This window comes from Aphelocoma coerulescens (genome assembly GCF_041296385.1).
Source record: "Aphelocoma coerulescens isolate FSJ_1873_10779 chromosome Z unlocalized genomic scaffold, UR_Acoe_1.0 ChrZ, whole genome shotgun sequence".
Taxonomy (NCBI): domain Eukaryota; kingdom Metazoa; phylum Chordata; class Aves; order Passeriformes; family Corvidae; genus Aphelocoma; species Aphelocoma coerulescens.
The window spans coordinates 2,260,359-2,277,935 of record NW_027184085.1 but is presented as its reverse complement, the minus strand read 5'-3'; the positions used below and the strand labels follow the sequence as shown (position 1 = coordinate 2,277,935).

At 49.8% G+C, this 17,577-nt stretch overlaps 1 protein-coding gene across 3 annotated transcripts in view; it reads right to left on the bottom strand.

The window, feature by feature from the left end:
• Positions 1-17,577, bottom strand: part of ZBTB7C (zinc finger and BTB domain containing 7C) — a 153,068-nt gene that overhangs the window by 125,064 nt on the left and 10,427 nt on the right. The window contains exon 1 of one of the 3 annotated variants that reach the window (XM_069002063.1): positions 8,439-8,507. The exons of 1 other annotated variant lie outside the window; for it this stretch is intronic. The gene's annotated coding sequence lies outside the window, so the exon portion shown is untranslated. Of the gene's footprint in view, positions 1-7,126; positions 7,213-8,438; positions 8,508-17,577 lie in introns of those variants that run through there. One more of the 3 variants, XM_069002062.1, reaches the window with a different exon arrangement.

The following is a 17,577-nucleotide window of genomic DNA, read 5'->3' as shown; positions in this document are numbered from 1 at the left end:
CATTCTCTTAGCCTGGAGTCCTACCTACTGCCAGGACCCACCTACAGAGAAGAGGCTGGCCCCCCCATCTTCTATCTCCTTTCCATCCCAAAATTTAACATCAGGTTTTGCTTTACACCAAGCTCTATATCTTAAGTCATTCCATGCCATCCCATTCCACTTACCACAAACACTGTCACAATCAAAGCATAAAAAAGAAGGGAGAAATAGAGATGCAGAGATCCCCTGTACGTGTGACAGGAACCATTGATGTGCTTGTAGGCCAGCAGAAACAAACCCACCAGATGAAGAAGGGACACCAAAATGACAGCACGAGGGATTTTTAAGAACAAAAAGGAGAGGAAAACCATGGCCATGATACAAGCAACTACTTTCCAAGCTACTAAAGACAGAATAGAACACAAGAACAGCTTCTTGTCTGGCCTCTGCCCGCAGTAGGCCAGCTACAGACTTGAACAAAACCCTGGTTGCATTCCAGGTCTGATGCATTCAGGGAAGATGTGCGCTGTCCCTAAAAGACCCTGCCACCCCAGGCACAGCACACACTGTCACAGACACCCTTTGGCTCTCACAGTTACTAAATTTACTAAAAGGACTAAGCAAAACTGCACTTCCCAGCAATAAAACCCTTCTCTGACAGCATCACTGGAGATGCCACTCGTGTATTAATTCAGAGGCTGCCCATTACCTATTAATTAGAGGACACTATTATGCAAATAATGAAAATTAATTAAACCCTCACTTATTAATCTAATACAGTCTCTTCCTTGCTGTTCTCAAATACACCCCAGGCAAGCACCTACAATTTTTTAACTATAAAAGTGACAGTCTATGGGCTGACACTTCTTTAAAGGATGTCTTTAATATCAAAATAAAGTAAAACTGCCTCGTCTCCTGAGTGCAACTGCAATAATGAGCTGTTAAACCCAATCTCTCCCAGACTGCTGGGTTGAGGGAGATGGGATGTTTCCTTCCCAAAAAACCTCATCCTTCTCCTAGGAGACTGCTTCTCCCCACTGAGCATATCTGGGCACACACAGTCCTGGCTTGATGTTTCTCTGGCTTTCACCCAAATCAGCTTTATGGGAAACACAGAGCTCCTGGGAATCACAGAATCATAGAATTTTGGGTTGGAAAGGATCTTTAAAGGTCACCTAGTCCAACATCCCTGCCATGGGCAGGGACATCTTCAACTACATGCAGCTCAGAGTCCTGCCTGAACTGATCTTGAATATTTTCAGGGATGGGGCATCCACCACTTCTCCAGGCAGTGTCGGGAGGCACCACTGCATCCCTCTTCCTCCTCCTCCAACAGCCACATCTCTGCACTGCCTAACAGCAACCTGTGTTGCAGGGAGCAGAAGGCAGCTCCTGAACCACAGCCTCCTCCCGAGATGCACCACCTCCTCTGACTGCCACGTGTCCCGTGGTGCTTCTGTGTGCACTCTACACCACGCCACAGACCTGCAACACAACCCTGAGACAACTCTTCAGAGCCACACTTAATGTCACCGTGGCAAATCACCCCCTGGCTCCCGTTTTACCCTTCACATTTCTTTTTCCTACCAGACAGGGCCCTCGTTTTTCCCAGGCTGTGTGTGCAGAGCCCAGGCAAGCAGGGCTGGGAGTGCTCTTCCTCACCGATGTCATCGTCGGCCAGCGTGAGCAACGGGGGTGCCTTGTTTTGCAGCTCCTGACATGACTCAGAACAGCCTGGGAATTACACTTGGAATAAGTGATTAAAAACCCTGACTACTCTTCCATTACCATGCAGGGGCAATGCTCTCAGCAGCAGCAGCGGTCAGAGCTGCACCTTTCTAAATGAGAGCAAAATGAGGAGAACCAAGAGCTAGTACTCCTCCAGACTGCTCCTGGGTATGTGGAGGTGGGAACAAGGGCTTGGAAAACCCACAGAAGGGAATCTCCAGCACACATTTAATCACTCTCTGAACCCCAGCAGAGAGCCACCTCCTTCAAAAAACCCTTCTCCAAGATGCCAGCCTCCTCCTGGCCAGTGTCTGCAGGCAGTACCTGTTTGGAAAAGCCAAAGAGCCACTGCAGGCATTTTGAAATGGAGGTGCCCAGACCCTCAGTCATATGTTGTATCTATCTCAAACATTAATATAAGCAGCTTGGATTTTCTTGGTAGGGAGGGAATCCTGGCGGGAAGAAAGAAACAGGATTTCAGAGGAGGAAACGCAGAGCAAAGGAAGGGTTTGAAGGGGAAGGGAGGAGGCCCCTTGACTAGAAGCAAGAAACTACAGCAAAATAAACTTGCTCAGATGGTCTCCTGGGGATCTGTGGCCTGAAATTCCAGCCACCTCCACCCACAGACAAGCAAAGAGCTGGAGCAGCAGAGACCTGAAAGATCCACCCTCGGCAGCCTGTGATCACGGGCATCAGCTGGCTTCACAAATCACAATCACAAGGAGTATCTTGGCCAATTCCCCTCTATTTTTCTGAAAAGCTCCACGCTGTTGCAGCCCCATGTTCCCAGGTGCTTCATAAACCTCCCAGAGCTTGGGAGAAAAGTATTGTCCCTGCTTCCCCAGTTGGAAAAAAGAGCTCAGGAATTCAATTAGCATACAAGAATGCTCAAGCCTATGTCCTTGAGTCTCCCACACGGAATTAACTCATGGGCTTTGCAGCTGAGGACCACGTAAACAAGAGATTCCAGCCCTTATTTAGGTACCCACCAAAATCAATTTAATGTATCTCAGCCTAGAGTGGCTTGGTCAAGGTCATGCATGGAGCCTGAGCAGAAATTAATTGTGAAGAACCCAAAGAAGATTTTTTTAAAGGGAGAATAAAAGCACTCTTCTTTCCAGATGTGAATTACTTTGCATTAACCCGAGCCTGCTCTATCCTGAAGCACCAATGCACCCATCGAGCAGCTGCACCTCAAGCCTTGTCCTTTGCTCATCAGCCAAAATCAACCCCAGCACAATGTTCAGCTCCTGCCTTGGCTGACAATTCCATACCCCATGTCCTCTCTTTTGGGAGCCATTCCCACCTCACACCAGCTACCCCATACACAGTGATGCTGCCACATCCCAGAGGGATCACAGAATCACAGAATCATTCAGGTTGGAAAAGAGCTCCAAGCCCACCGTGTCCAAGCTGTGCCTGATCCTCACCTTGTCACCAGCCCAGAGCACTGAGTGCCATGTCCAGGCCTTCCTTGGACACCTCCAGGGATGGGGGCTCCAACACCTCCCTGGACAGCCCATTCCAATGACTGACCGCCCTTTCCATGGAGATGGACACTCCTTGGCTATAGCTAGGTTAATTGGATGACCAGCAGTCTAAGGCTCCCCATCTCCTTTTCACTGCCCAAAAAACTCCTTCCTCTTTTTTTTACCTCTTCCCTTCCAGGTCATTGTCCCACCCATGCCAATCCATCTCTGCCTTCTATACAGTTTTCAAGCATCAAACTAAAAAACTTTGGGGCTCCTTGTATTTGAGGAGAAAGGGGGAAATCCAAGCCATTTGTTGTTTTGAATTTTGTATCTTCTGCAAGTTTTATGAGGCAACTATCTAAAAGTCTGAATAGTTAGTGCAAGTCAGGATCATTTCACTGTAGACCTTAACACCTCCCACCTCCTTAAGGATGGAGACATCAGAAGAACCACAGCTACTGGCTTTGGGCACTGGCTGAATGTTGTATCCTTACAATTCCCCGCCCATACTACAGAGATGTCCACAGATTTTGCCAAGGGGGCATATTATCATGCTAGGCCAGCTACTTTACTTTACTTTGTTGCTTTACTTGCAACATCAAAACCAATCCCTGCCCTGGAAAAGCAGAGAGAAGCTCCACAAGCAAGGCAGTGGAAACACAAAACCTGGAGTGACCTGTTGTGGTCACACAGGCAGGTAGTGGCCAAAGGAGGGAAACACCCCAGTGTCCCCTCAGGGAACCCTCACCTCCTGGGATGAATTACAGCCCTCAACATCAGCTTTTTGCTGCTTGTCCTCACCTTACTTCCTCCCACAAGCTGACCTGTCTGTAGTTACCTGTTCTGCAGCAAGTGTGGAGATCAGCAGCATTCCCAGCTGCAGGTAAGAGCTGACTGATGCCAGGATCCGGGTGGAATCAGAGACAAGTTAGAGTTGGAAGTGGCATTTAAAGGTCATCTAATTCACCTCCCTGCCATGAACAGAGACATCTTCAACTAGATCTTGTTGCTCAGAGCCCCACTCAATCTGGACTTGAATGCTTCCAGGGATGGAGCATGCATTACCTCGCTGGGCAACCTGTGCCAGTGTTTCACCAGCCTCATTGTAAAAACCTTCACCCTTACGTCTACTTTCAACAGACCCTCTTCTAGCTTAAAACTGTTACCCCTTCTTCTATTGCACCTGCCCTGCTAAGGACTCTGTCCCCATCTTTCATGCAGACCCTTCAGGCACTGGAAGGGCCTCTCAAGGTCTCCCTGGAGAGAGGCTGAACACTCCCAGCTCTCCCAGCCTTTTCCCATGGAGCAGAGATGCTCCATCTTATCCCAGTCTCCTGCAAGCCAAGGGGATCTCAGCAAGCTCCAGCACGTGGCAGAGGGACACATCGGGGTCTGTACGCTGGGGCAGCGGTCCAACGCGACTAAAAAAGTGCATGTAGTGGTGCTTGTGTGCACCTTTGCAATTGTGAGAGCACAGACTGGGCAGCCATCTCCTCCCAGACTCACACCAGCACCTCCTCATCTCCTCCAACACTGAGCACAGCCCTGCCAGGATGTAAATCCACACCAACGCCTTCATTGCTCAGCTCCGTCCTTCTGCCTTCCCACTTGGGCACCACAAAATGGGAAACAGCCTTGAAATAATGGCCATGATTACAGTTTGGTAGGTCTTAAATGTAGCAGAGAAAGACAGCCCTCCTCTTCATGACATTCCCAGTGTAACATGTCACAACACAACAAATGGCCCAAGGGAAATCTGTGGAGCTGGATGTAAATATTTTGATGTGCTCATGATAAAGCTTCTCAGTACTTACTATCCACTGCCAAAAAACCAGACTGCTCCCCATGCTTGCACCTCTACCCAGGCATGCATCCTCATCTCTTGTACACCAGGAGACCTGCAAAATCCACCTGGCTCCTAGGAGTATTCATGACTTTCCACTGAAAGAGGGCTGCATTCCTTTTCTGTTCCATTTAAAACAAAATGAAAAATTAGAGAGCGGACAGGCGGCTAGGAGTTTCTGAGGTTTGACAGCCCATAATCAGAGATGAACTCGCCTGAAATAGAAGGAAACAAGAAGGAAACAAGTCCCTGAACTGCTCCCCATTCATTTTTAGCAAGAAAACCAGGTGAGCACAGCAACTGCTATTTACCCTCTGAGTCACGGGAAGCAGCACCCAAAACAGATGCCTTGCGAAAGCTTTGCAGGACTTAAAAAAAAAGTAAAAAAAAAAGAAAAACAAAAAAAACCCAAACGATTTGAGGCAAGTCTCAGGGCTTGCAAATTCCCTGTGAAATCCAGGCTTGGGATAACGAAGAGCTCCAGGGCTGAGGTCAGGCTGCTGCCGAGCACCTGCACTTAGCAATGCATCATTGACCGAATTCTGCTCGGGGCTTCAAAGCCCCACAGACGTCACCGGCTGCACAGTCTGGCCCAGTAACCCGTAATTTCCCTGTAATCAGAAGCAACAGGGTGAGAGTTTTAGTGGCCATGCATAATGCATATCCTCTGGCACAGCGGGGGGAGCAGGAGATGAGCACCACAGCTGGCAGCACCGGCCACAATGCCAGAGAACTGGACACCCCAAAACCCACAGAGCAGCTCCAAGTGCCCTGTAACACCCCAAAGGCCCCCCACCTCTCTCTCTGCTCCCAGTTTTTTCCCCATATTCCCCACGCAGCAGTCACACACGGATGGTTTCACTGTGGCTGGTACCTACCTGCTCATCGGCATCTGCTGCTCCTCAGCCTGGATGAGGGTCTGAGCATGCTGTTCACACATACCCCTCTCTCAGAGAGTATGGAAAAAGCCAGTTGAATAGTTTATCAGCACCACTCACTTTTCCAGGTGTATGACATGCCCCACACTCAAAAGTCTGTGGTGGTTTCACAACACTCCATGGAGCTGCTCCCTTGAAGCCTGTTGCTGCTACTTTCCTTCCCATTCCCCCTACCACTCCACCATCAACCTCATCATCATCATCCCAGATACCTTCCTGCCATCCAGCCTCCAGCACACACCCTCAGACATCAAGATCCAGCCCTCATCCCACCCGTGGCCCCTCCTTATCCCCACATGAAGGGAAGCTGCTTTTACTCTGCTTTTCCCTTTATTTTCCCTCAGGTATTCTTCCCCAGGCCACTCTGATCTCTCCCTTCCTGCACTCTTGGTCCTTCTCTAAAAATCCCAGTAATTTTAGATGTCCCTGGAAACCACTGAGAGCATCTTACAGCAAGTTTTACATAATCCCAAAACACTCTTTGCCCTAAAACTATAATAAACTCACTCCACCAAGGGCAACGTGGCTTTCCAGAAGGAGACTTCCTCACCTGGATACCCATGGGCGGGTTTCAATCCAGGGCCAAGGTTCTACAGAGTCACAACTCCATGCAGAGTCACAACTCCACTGGCACAGAAGCCAAACTGGGAGCACATACCAGGGACTCCCTCCTCTGCTTTGTATCAAAAATGCACAGAACTGAGACCAGAAATCATCCAGGTCCACCTATCTGGGATACCAGCAACCAGGTCACACTTGGCCACACCATGGTGAGGCAGAAGCTCCTTCAAAAGGTTACTGTGAACCAAGGATGCTCGTTGTAGCAGCTGCAACCCAAGCTCCAGCAGCAGGAACCCTCTGCTGGAAAAGGGCAGCCAATAAAACTCCCCAGAAATGGTGGTTAGGCCCTGCTGCAGCCAAAAGATCTGGGTTTCTCTGGAAGGAGGCTTCTCCACAATCACAGAAGTATCAGCCCTGACTGAACTGCAGAGAACCCAGCATTTACCACCAGGGTGTAGCCTTTGAATACACCTCCTTCAAATGATCAGTGCTGAGCACAGCTTGTGCCATCACTGCTGGAAGAGGATCAGGTGAAATCGTGACAGAGCTACCAAAAAACATGCAAACAGAGCACCTGGAGAGCACTGGGTGCTTCCCAATCTGACCTTGAGCCAATACAGGTGGTGGGAGCAAGGAAAGAATCAAGATATGAGGTTGCTGAAGCAGAGCAGACCAGACAGTCACATCAAGTGGTGTTTGCTACTGCAAATCTGCCAACAAAGGGAAAGCCCACCTGACAAACACTTCGGGCTGTGAGACTCAGCACACCTGGGGAAGGTCAGCAGACAGCAAGGGAGAAAGAGGAGGGCACATGGCACAAACTGGGACCTACTGGAAGATGTCTGCAAGAACTGGTTTCCTACAGAACACAGGACCTCTAACAACAGTCCTCTTTGCACAGACAGCTCTAAGTGCTGCTCAGGAGATCAGTTTTCAAAAATTTTCACTCGAAGTCGAGGTTTGCTGTTGGGGAGGAAGACTGATGTACCTCAGCCCTTGCTGAGGCTGCACCTCTCTGCTCAGAGGAGGGGAAACAAGAGCCTTCCCACACCACCAGCAGCATCTCTTGCTCTTTGCCTTCCACTGTTCTGAAGCTGTGCCACCTGGCAGGTATCACACACTTCTTCAACCCCTCTCCCACCTACCCAAGCTGCAGCAAGGGGTGAGCCCCATCCGATGGCTGGGGTGTAAGACCCTGGAATGCTCTTGGTCAGACCCTGTGGCATTGCCTGTGTGGTTTGTATAAATAATTGATGGGAACCCAAGCAGAAGAAGGGGATTTCAGAGGGGAAAAACCCAGTGACAGATCTACAGTTTGAGTAACCTTCACCAGGCTCTGCCACCGTCACCAGCCAAGGACCTTCTCCCAGGATATGGGGCCACCATGAGCTCTTCCCTTGCATGTTCCTCACACTCTCAGGAGCAGAGGGATTTACAGACACAAACACCTCTGGCTCCCCAGAAAACAAACCAGTTTTGGGAAGTGCACCACGCAGCAACACCTCCAAAAGGCCCGTGCCATTCACCTCACTCCATGTCCCAGCATGCCAGCACCCAAAACGCACAAAATACAACCTCAAGTCCAAAAAACACACTATTACCTAAACCCTCCATCCCCTCCCCACACACTGAGCAGATCACAGACACAACTCTCCAGTCTGGTACTGGGTTATAGGGGTTAAACTTTATGGCCTCAAAACCAACATTTTATACCCAAAAGAGGAGGTGGAGGGGCACGACAACATGCCATGCCCCAAGCTGTGCGCTCCCACACTCGGGGATATCTCACCAGAATTCTTACATAAACCCACCCAAGCCCCGCAGGTGCACCAAGGAAATTAAAACAAAAACTGAGAAAGTGAAAATAGAACCTGAGAAAACGAAAATTAAACCTAAGAAAATTAAAATGCAAACTACCTCCTGCAATATGACGGCTCCCTGGATCAGTTGCCGTACGTTCTCGGGAGTTTTTGGGGAGGACACCTCCACATCGGCAAACGACCAACCGCATCGAAATGACTGCACCCCATCTTCTGCCTGAAAAAGCTCCGGCTGGTGGGATTCTTTTTTTTCCCTACAGCGGTTTGACTCAGAGGTCTGGCCAGACTCACAGCTCTCAAATTCGTTTAATAAATCATCTCCTAACCCCGCCCAGAAGCAAAAGGCAAATCTCTGTCTCCCAGGCACCTCCTGATTGGACTAACGTGCCTCTTGCTAATGACCCTGCAAGGAATAGCACGGCTCGAGTGACGTGTTTATGAAGACAAATATTTTAACTTCACAGTTTAGCGCTGTAAACTCGTTCCAGCCAGAGAGTCTCTTTAAGTTGGTTCCAGGAGAAAATGCCTCGATAATTAATTTTTTTTTTTTTATTTATTTTTTAAGCTATGAAATATTAATTGCAGTGAAATACGTGGCGTGTCTTTCAGGTGCAATTAGTAGCTGCTGGTGGATGAAAAAAACCTGGCTGGTGAAGCCCAGGGAAGGGATGGGAGTGATTTCTCCCCTCAGCAGAGGGAATGCAGCGCTCTGCCCTATCTAATCTCACTATAGCAACGGGAAGACCTTGGCAACCCCGATCTTTACAGTTATTAAGATGGGAGCGGGAAGAGTCGGGAGCACAGCGCTGAGGGATGCTCGGCCGAGAGCCCGGCTGCCGAGGAAATAAAGCATCCTGTCTCGCTCGGGGGAATGCAGGGTCTGCCAAGCTCCCAGGGTGGGGCAGTAGCCCAAGGCTGGCTCCCCAAGACTTTCTTACGGTGGCTTTTTATGCCAAAGAGGAGACAGGCAGCTCCCCATCACATCTTGGAGAAGGATCTCCAACTCGTGCAGCTCGGACCTGCTGGAGGAAGCCACGGAGATGCTCCCAGGGCTGGAGCCCCTCTGCTCTGCAGCCAGCCTGGGACAGCTGGGGGTGTTCCCCTGCACAAGAGAAGGCTCCAGGGAGAGCTCAGAGCTCCTGCCAGTGCCTAAAAGAGGTTTCTAAGAAAGATGGGGACAAAGCTTTTAGCAGGGCCTATTGCAGTAACGATATTAAATTTAGAGAACGTAGGTTTAGACTACCTCCTGCTATACCTGCTGTGTAGGTTTAGTCCCCTCCATCCAGAAGGATGGAATTTTTACACTGAGGGTGGTGAGGCCTCAGTTTCCCAGAGAAGTTGTGGCTGCCCCATCCCTGGAAGTGTTCAAGGTCAGGCTGCATGGGGCTCTGAGCAACCTGGTCTATTTTAAGACATCCCTCCTCAATGCAGGCGGTTGGAGTAGATGATCTTCCAACCCAAACTATTCTATGATTCCCTAATGCCACCAGAGATCCAAGAGGAACACGCTGCTTTTGGGACCAGGGGTCAAGTCCGCAGCCAGCTGCTCTCCCACAGCCCCAGATTCAGCCGCAAGGATGTGCCCAGACAGGATGGGGACAAGGAGGCTCCCCCATAAGTGCCACCCACCCTGGGGCTGCCAGCAACCTGCCCCACTGCCATCTCCAGAGATTGCTCACTCTCAGTTCTCACCAGGATGATTCACCCTCAAATGCAAAGATGCCAAGTGCTCAGATCAGATTATTGCAAAATAGTGCATCTTGGTGACTGCCTGGCCCAGAGCCACCTTGGTCCTGGGCTCCCAGACAGCAGGGACAGCCCCAGGGCTAACCTGGAGGCCACCAGCTCCTGCCCATAGCTTGGTCCCACCTGGACAGAGCAGAGAGCTGTGGGACTTCTCCCCTGTCTAAGAGGGGTACTTCACTAAGACCTCATTCGTCCTGCATCCCCCTAAAAGCAGATTTCAGGCTGCTAGGAGCTGCAGAACCAGACCCTACAGCTCCCTGACCAGCCCTGAACATCTCCCACCCCTTCTGCTGCACCAGCTCACCATGAACATCTCCCACCCCTTCTGCTGCACCAGCTCACCATGAACATCTCCCACCCCTTCTGCTGCACCAGCTCACCATGACAGACACTCACAAGAACACGCTACTGACTCAGGGAGGGCTGCCTGGGGACCCTCCAAGGCTAAATTGCTACTACTTCCATTCACACTGCCATAATAATAATAATAATAATAATAATAATAATAATAATCCATAACAAACTTCCAAGGCAGTGTGAGTCAGTCTTTTTGGTGGCAGAAGTTGTGTTTGTCTCTAGCACTGCTCTTCTTGGCACCTCAAAGTCCTGCGATCACGTCCCCCCCCCACAGCTTCCTGTGCTATCAATTTCCACACAAATTCAGCTGTTTCTTTCCTTCCGGCAGCCTCATTAGCCCAAAGTTTCTTCGCCAGACTCTAAAGAACTGCCCCAACCCTAGCAGAGGTGTGTGTCCCCAGCTCACAGCACCTGCAACAGCCCTTGCTGCTCCATGCTACCTTCTACTCCTCAGCCAGAGCACTGGAACTTTCCTCACCACCAAAGTCCCCAGCTGACTTCCAGCCATATTCCTCATGATCCCAGTGTTAACTCCTCCAGGGTTTTAGCAGCATTACAACATAAAGCAGGCAACTGGGCCAACTCCAGACAGAACTAGATGCTGCTGGTCATTTTTTCCAAGGAAAAGAAAGAGAGGAAGCCCCCACTTAGCTCTTTTGGGTGAAAAACATCAGGGCAGGCCATGTTAAAATACCACTATGAATGGAGAAGCAGCAGGAAAAAACCACTAGATTAGACAAAGCAATTTGATCCCCATTCAAGAAGGTGTAGAAAACTTTGATCTAAGATTCCCACCCCTCAGCCAGCTCTTCAGATGGTGAATACTGACCAAATTCCATGGAGCTCTGCTGATAGTCACCCATCCATCCAACCCCTTAGGACTCCTCTGAGCGTACAAAAGAGGTTTTGCTTGCTTTTATTTTTTTATTTTTGACTGGGCTGGAAAGTACCTCAGTCAAAACACACAGTGCCCTTGGTGCACATTAAAACCAAAAGCACTCAGAGTTAAATGTCAAGATTTTAATAATTTGACCTCATCTGGCCAAAACCAGCACGCTGCCACCCTCCCTGTGTCCCCTCCATCCAGGCAGGGATCAGGCCTGCCAGCGGGCTGCCAGGCCATGTGCTAGCTGTCCCAGCAGTGGGAATGCTGCTGGGCAGAGCAGCGGTGGTAAATCAAAACGCAGCGAGACAGTGTGTCATCCCAGGGGCCCGTTCCAGCCTCAGACACCCGCCAGCACCAGGGACCAGCAGGCTCTTTATCTTGTCACCAGTGACTAAGAGCATCCCTGGCATGACGGTACCACAAAAATACAGGTGACGGGAAATGGCCCTTTTCCAAGGAGGACGGATCCTTTATTACGTCCTGTTTATCTCCCATGTTACTGAAGGGAAAGCCATGGAGCATGAGATCCTTTCAGGTTCTCTGAATCCACTTAGATTTTATCTCTGGAGCTGGAGCTTTCCAGGAATGAAATAGCTGCAAGACACAACGTGGATGAAACGAAATCAAATAGAGAGTCTCCAACATGAAAGGCAAACTAAAAGGATGACAGCACTAGTTATACGGAAGGAGAAATAAGGAGGAAAGGAAATTAAAAGCAATTAAAGGGAATTAATTAGAAGGTATGATGGAGCTATGAAAGAGGAAAAACAGCTATGCAGAGTTCACTAAATACCCCCAAACTTTTAATTGTCACACTTGGAACTGCAAGCCCTGGAGGTTCAAAACCCCCCTGGCAGTTTCCAAATGAAAAAAATTCCCATGGCTTAAACAAATTACTTCTTTGCCTCTAAGTCTGAATGGCAGACAAGATTCTGAGCTTCTACTCCAAACCATGAAGATAGAATGGCATCCTGCTCTCCCCTTCAGTCCACTGACCAAGGTGGACAGCCCACACCAGCATCTGATACCAGGAGTTGGGGCTTCAAGTAGAATATGGATGTTGCAGTCCCAAGATTTGGGCTGAATCATTTGCATCTACCCAATGTTCCTGGTAGGGTTTTCACAGGGCCCTGGGGGTTTTGGGGCCATCGTCTGTGCTTGAAGTCACCAGGATGAGACATGCTGCTGGGTTAGTCCTGGGGGAGACGGCTGGCACCTGGAGCATCTCACCTCTCATCAGAATGCACTGTCTGCATTTTCCACTAAAACCTAACAGTCTTCCACAGGACCACAGAATGGTTTGGGTTGGAAGGGACCTTACAGACCATCTCAACCATGGGCAGGGACACCTTCCACTATCCCAGGTTGCTCTAAGCCCTGTCCAAACTGGCCTTGGACACTGCCAAGGATCCAGGGGCAGCCACAGCTGCTCTGGGCACCCTGTGCCAGGGCCTCACAGGGAAGAACTTCTTCCCAATCTAACCCTGCCCTCTGGCAGTTAAAAACCTGATCATCATCCCCAGTTCTGAACCAGAATGAGGTTCTAAGTAACAACATTGCCATGCAAAGGGCTGCAGAGAGCAGGAGTCCCTAGTTTGTCCAGGCCTTTCCTTTGCCAACCACCTTGGTTTTAGCCCTGAGAAGTGAGGAAGTTCCCTCTGGAGATCAAAAAGTCCCTTATTAAGGGAATAGTGGCGATGGCTGGGAGGAGCAACAAGAGGTCGTAAAAAAAGCAGGCAGACACTGTTTGTCTTGGCCTCCTGGAGATGTATTATTTTCCCAGGATGCAAGCTCCAGCCCCACGCTGAAAGCAAGGACGCATGAAACAGAGACGGGGCTGCCTTGCCAACGTGGAGTTTGTTTCGGAAGAAACTCACCCGGCATTTCCGTGCAGGAAGGAGACAGTGGGGCTGCACAGCCAGACCTGCTGGATGGTGCCTGGAAAGTACCAGCCAGATCCTCCAGGCTTGGGGTGCATGCACAGAGTCCACGCAGTGCCCCAAAAAACCCATACAGGGAGGTGGGCAAAGTTTAAAGCTCCCCTATGGTCGCCCCATGTTCTCCATCCATCCATCCATCCATCCATCCATCCATCCATCCATCCATCCATCCATCCATCCATCCATCCGTGCTCGATTCCATCAGCTACGAGGTAGGTCACGTACAGGTCTACAGAGTCTGTGCCAAAGGCTCTTTCCCCATCCCCTGCACCAGCCCTGCCACCCCCTCTGCCTCAGCCACCACTCCACTGCTGTCTTCAGAGACCCAGGAAGCCCTGGCTGTGTTTAATTAAGTGACCTCACGCTGATTTACACAACAATAACCCTGTTTCCCAACATACCAGCTTCAGGCAGCTCCCTCCAGTGACAGAACCACACTACTCCAAGGCAAGGGAGAACGTCATTATGAGTTACCCATTACAATTCAGAATTTTAAAAATATCTTCTTTATATTAAAGGCACAGCTAATTTGACACAAAAATCAACTCATTTTTAACACAAGTCTAGGGAGGAATTTTTTTTCTTCTTCTTTTTTTTTTTTTTTTTACTTGAACTGGTTTTGCTTGGACTGTTTCATCCTTTGAAGATAATTGTAACTATTTAGCTTTATACCTCACTTGCTCTGAAAGTACAAGCCTCCCATATCTCCCTGGTTTATTTGGGACCAGGGTTTGAAAGTCACAGCTGTCACCAGCCCAACTTCCATTAGGGAGATTAATCTTACCCAAGATGTGTCTTTGGGAAGATCTGAATCACAGGGTTGGATCCTGCTATTGGTTATGCAGCCTTACAAGAATTGCAAGAAGGGGAGAAAAAACAAAGCTGAGCTGGACTGGTGAGCATCAAACCTCCTGTTGTGGGACTGGATGGGGACATTTGGGACTTTTGAGCAGAATATTTATGCCCTGTGCAGCAAAGCAGAGCCCTGCCCCAGTGCTGGATCTGCCCAGCACTGGGGCAAGTTAGTAAAATTAATAGCAATAACCAAATTGGGAAAGCCAACAGAGCATCAACCAGTGGCCTTGCCTACGTGATGGGTGGGAAAGTTTTAGCTGCTGGTCCCTGGTGATGCTCGTGGAGACCCTCTGCTGCTCTGGCATGCGTTGTGGATGACATTCCTCACTCCTGAATTAGGGGAACCTCCTATTCCTTGGTGCCAAATTAACTCAAATGACGAAGTGGTGAGGGAACACCCCATCCCATGGCAAACCCCAGGCACTGCTGGGACAACCAGCTTGTGAATAAGCCCCCACAAACAGCCAGCACCTCTGTCCCCCCACCCCTCCCAGCTTGTCATCCATCCACAGGAGCAAAATAAAAGCTTTGGGCTTTTAGTTAAAAGAGAAGAGCATCGAATCAGGGTCTTGCCATCCACACTGAGAACACAGGCAGCACCTACAAGGAAGAAAGTAGTTTAAGCCACCAGATCTCAGACCAATTCAAAGCAAACCCTGAAAAGTCACCAGACAGTTCTTACATACTCCTACACACACAAGACACCAAAGGGACAAAAGGAACTGCCTGGCAGGGGAGGAACTGGAACAGCTTCAAGTGAAGAGCTGCACTCACAGGGAAGCTGGTACGAAGAGGTACCAGTGTGCAATGCCTCCTTCCTGGCTCTGCTGCCTGCAACATGCAGGGAAACAAATCAAGAGCAGCTTTTGTGCTGGAGCAGAATCTGCTGAAAGGTCTTCTCAGTGCACCTCAAAGGTAAAGGACTTCCAGCAACTGCCAGCCTGAAAATTGAGGAGGGAATCGTGTGTGGTGAGGCTCTGCTGCAGGTTAGTGCAAGGAGAGCCTGGCCTGGAACCAGGTGTGGAATGGGCTGGTGGTCTCCAAACACATGCACACCACTGAAATAAGGTTTGAGGAGTGTAACATTTGATTTGGGTTGGGTTTGCTGCCTGCCAAGTCAGGCTGCTTAGTGAATTAGCCCATTTCTTGGAGGGACCCGGGCCAGGAGCCCAAGAGATACAACTCAGCTGCACCTGCAACAAACACTGCTGGGGTCAGAAGGTGCAGGGAGATTCTCACCTTTAATTTGGGGAACCTGCAATGGACCAACATCATGTTTTCCTTATGAAAGCAGCAGAATTCAGCTTACAAATTAAAAGGCTGCAGCCTGTAAACGATTAGCATGCACTTCCCACTGCATAACGCTATCATTGTCAATATAACTGTAAACCTCTTCTTTAAAGCAGTCTTACAGAATTATTCTGCCTCAGGCTCCATTGAGTTTGCAGGGCCCTGTATTTGTTCCTCAGCTGAGACACTTGCAAGTCAAGCGCTGAATGGCAGTGTTGCTGCTACAGGGATTGTGCAGCTAAATAATTCAGTAACCAATTACTGTTTAACAATATCCCTCCCCATCATCCCAGTGTCGATCCATCATCCCAGGCCAAGAGAGCCCAGCAGAAAGGAGGCAGTGAGAAGCCTCCCTGTGATGTAAACACATTGACTCGCGTATAATATACAACTTATTGATCAGAGGACAAGGTATACAGCACATTTTATTGCATGCTAAATGAGGGCTGTAATGAATTGCTGCTTGCCTCCAGGTCATTTGTTTGATTGCCACCTAAGCAAACTGGTGAGGGCAAAAGGTCCTGCCTCTGGGACGGGTCCTTGGTGAAATGAGCTGCTGATCAAGAGAAACAAGAGAAGCAGACAGCAGGACAGTTTAATGCTCATTCTGTGCCCAGACCAGGAAAGCTGGTCTTCTCCCTCATCCCCAAAATGTATGAGACACAACTGTAGTTGATGCTTTCACCAACGGCATCAGGGCCACTGCACCCACCCAGGTCTTCAGCAAGGGCATCCCATGCTCCCCAGCTCGGATTCATCCCGCTCAGGACCTGGTCCTCCCAGCCTGTTGCTGTGCCTGGTCTGGGATCTGAAAACACAGCTGGTTTCACATCTGAAGACTCACGGACACACAGCACACATGACCAGCTGCCCTCCTGGCTATAAGACAAGGGCTGAACCTGTTCTTCACGCAGGGCATGGCCAGAGCTCACCCAGCCTTTCTCCACCACTGCAGCTCTGCAGAGAGACACGCCTGGGTATTAAAGATATCCCTCCTGCCTGCTCGGTTCCTCCTTTGTGCGGCTTTAAAGCTTTCTTCTGCGCAGCTATAAAAGGGTGTGAGAAAACTTGGAAAGGAAGCCCTGGGTGGTACAGACAACTGGAACAAGGAGCAATCTGTGCCTGGGGCAGGGGAGGGGGTGGCAGAGCCCACACGGTGCCAGGCTGAATGGCTGCCGGGGAGGAAATGACACACCACACTATCCTGCTTTTGTCCAGGGGCGAGACCAAAACGCTCCAGAGGAAAAAGAAAAACCAAAAAGGGATTATTCTGCCTTGTGTTCTCCCTCCCCTCGCCTCCCTGCCACCCCCAGGCAGGCTACAGGTGATTGCCTCCTCATCCTCGCTCCACTGGACCGTGGGGCATCGTGATCTGAGCAGCATCTGGTTCCCTTTAGCATTGGGCTTACACTTTCATGCTCCTCAGATTTCTCCCTGCTTTTTAGTTAGGAATCACAGCCACGAGGCCACCCATTGCTGGGTCTGGCTGGGCAGCAGAGCCCAGGTGCAGGAACACCCCGCTCCACCACCAGGGAAATGCCACGGGCAGGGGGTGACAGGCAGTGTCCCCCAGCCCTGCCTGTGTGCAAAGGGACACCAAGCACACGCCAGCCAAGGTGCCCACACTGCTGGCCTCCCCAAACCCCACCTCCCAAAGGACTGTGACTCCAGCAGCATCCTGGCTGCACTCCCTGGAAAAATTAAGACTTAAAAACTTTTCGGCCTCGTTTTTCCAAAGTTAAACTCAAAAAGTGGGTGTTTTCCAAACCCGCACTCTCTCATCTCATGCTCCCCCACCAGAGTCCATCACTGGGGTAATCCCATCCCCAATGGCTTGTCTCCTCCCTCCCCACAACTGAGGCTCATCCTCGGATCAGATCCTTCACCTGCAGCTCGTGAACCATCTCCCAAATGGCCAACCACCCTCTGAAGCCCCACCCCACCATATTACATGTTTTCTTCAATCTCTCTCTTTTTCCCCGGTGTTTTTTTATCTCACCTATTATCTTCCTTTGTAAAAGGACCAGAACTGACACTTTAATCCTCAGACAAAACTCTCTCTGTATCTGGGCCACCTCTCACTCCTCACTTCAAGCATAATGAAAACAAGCAAGGCACAAATGCCATTTTCGTATAAATTAAGAAGCCTGCCCTGAAAGGAA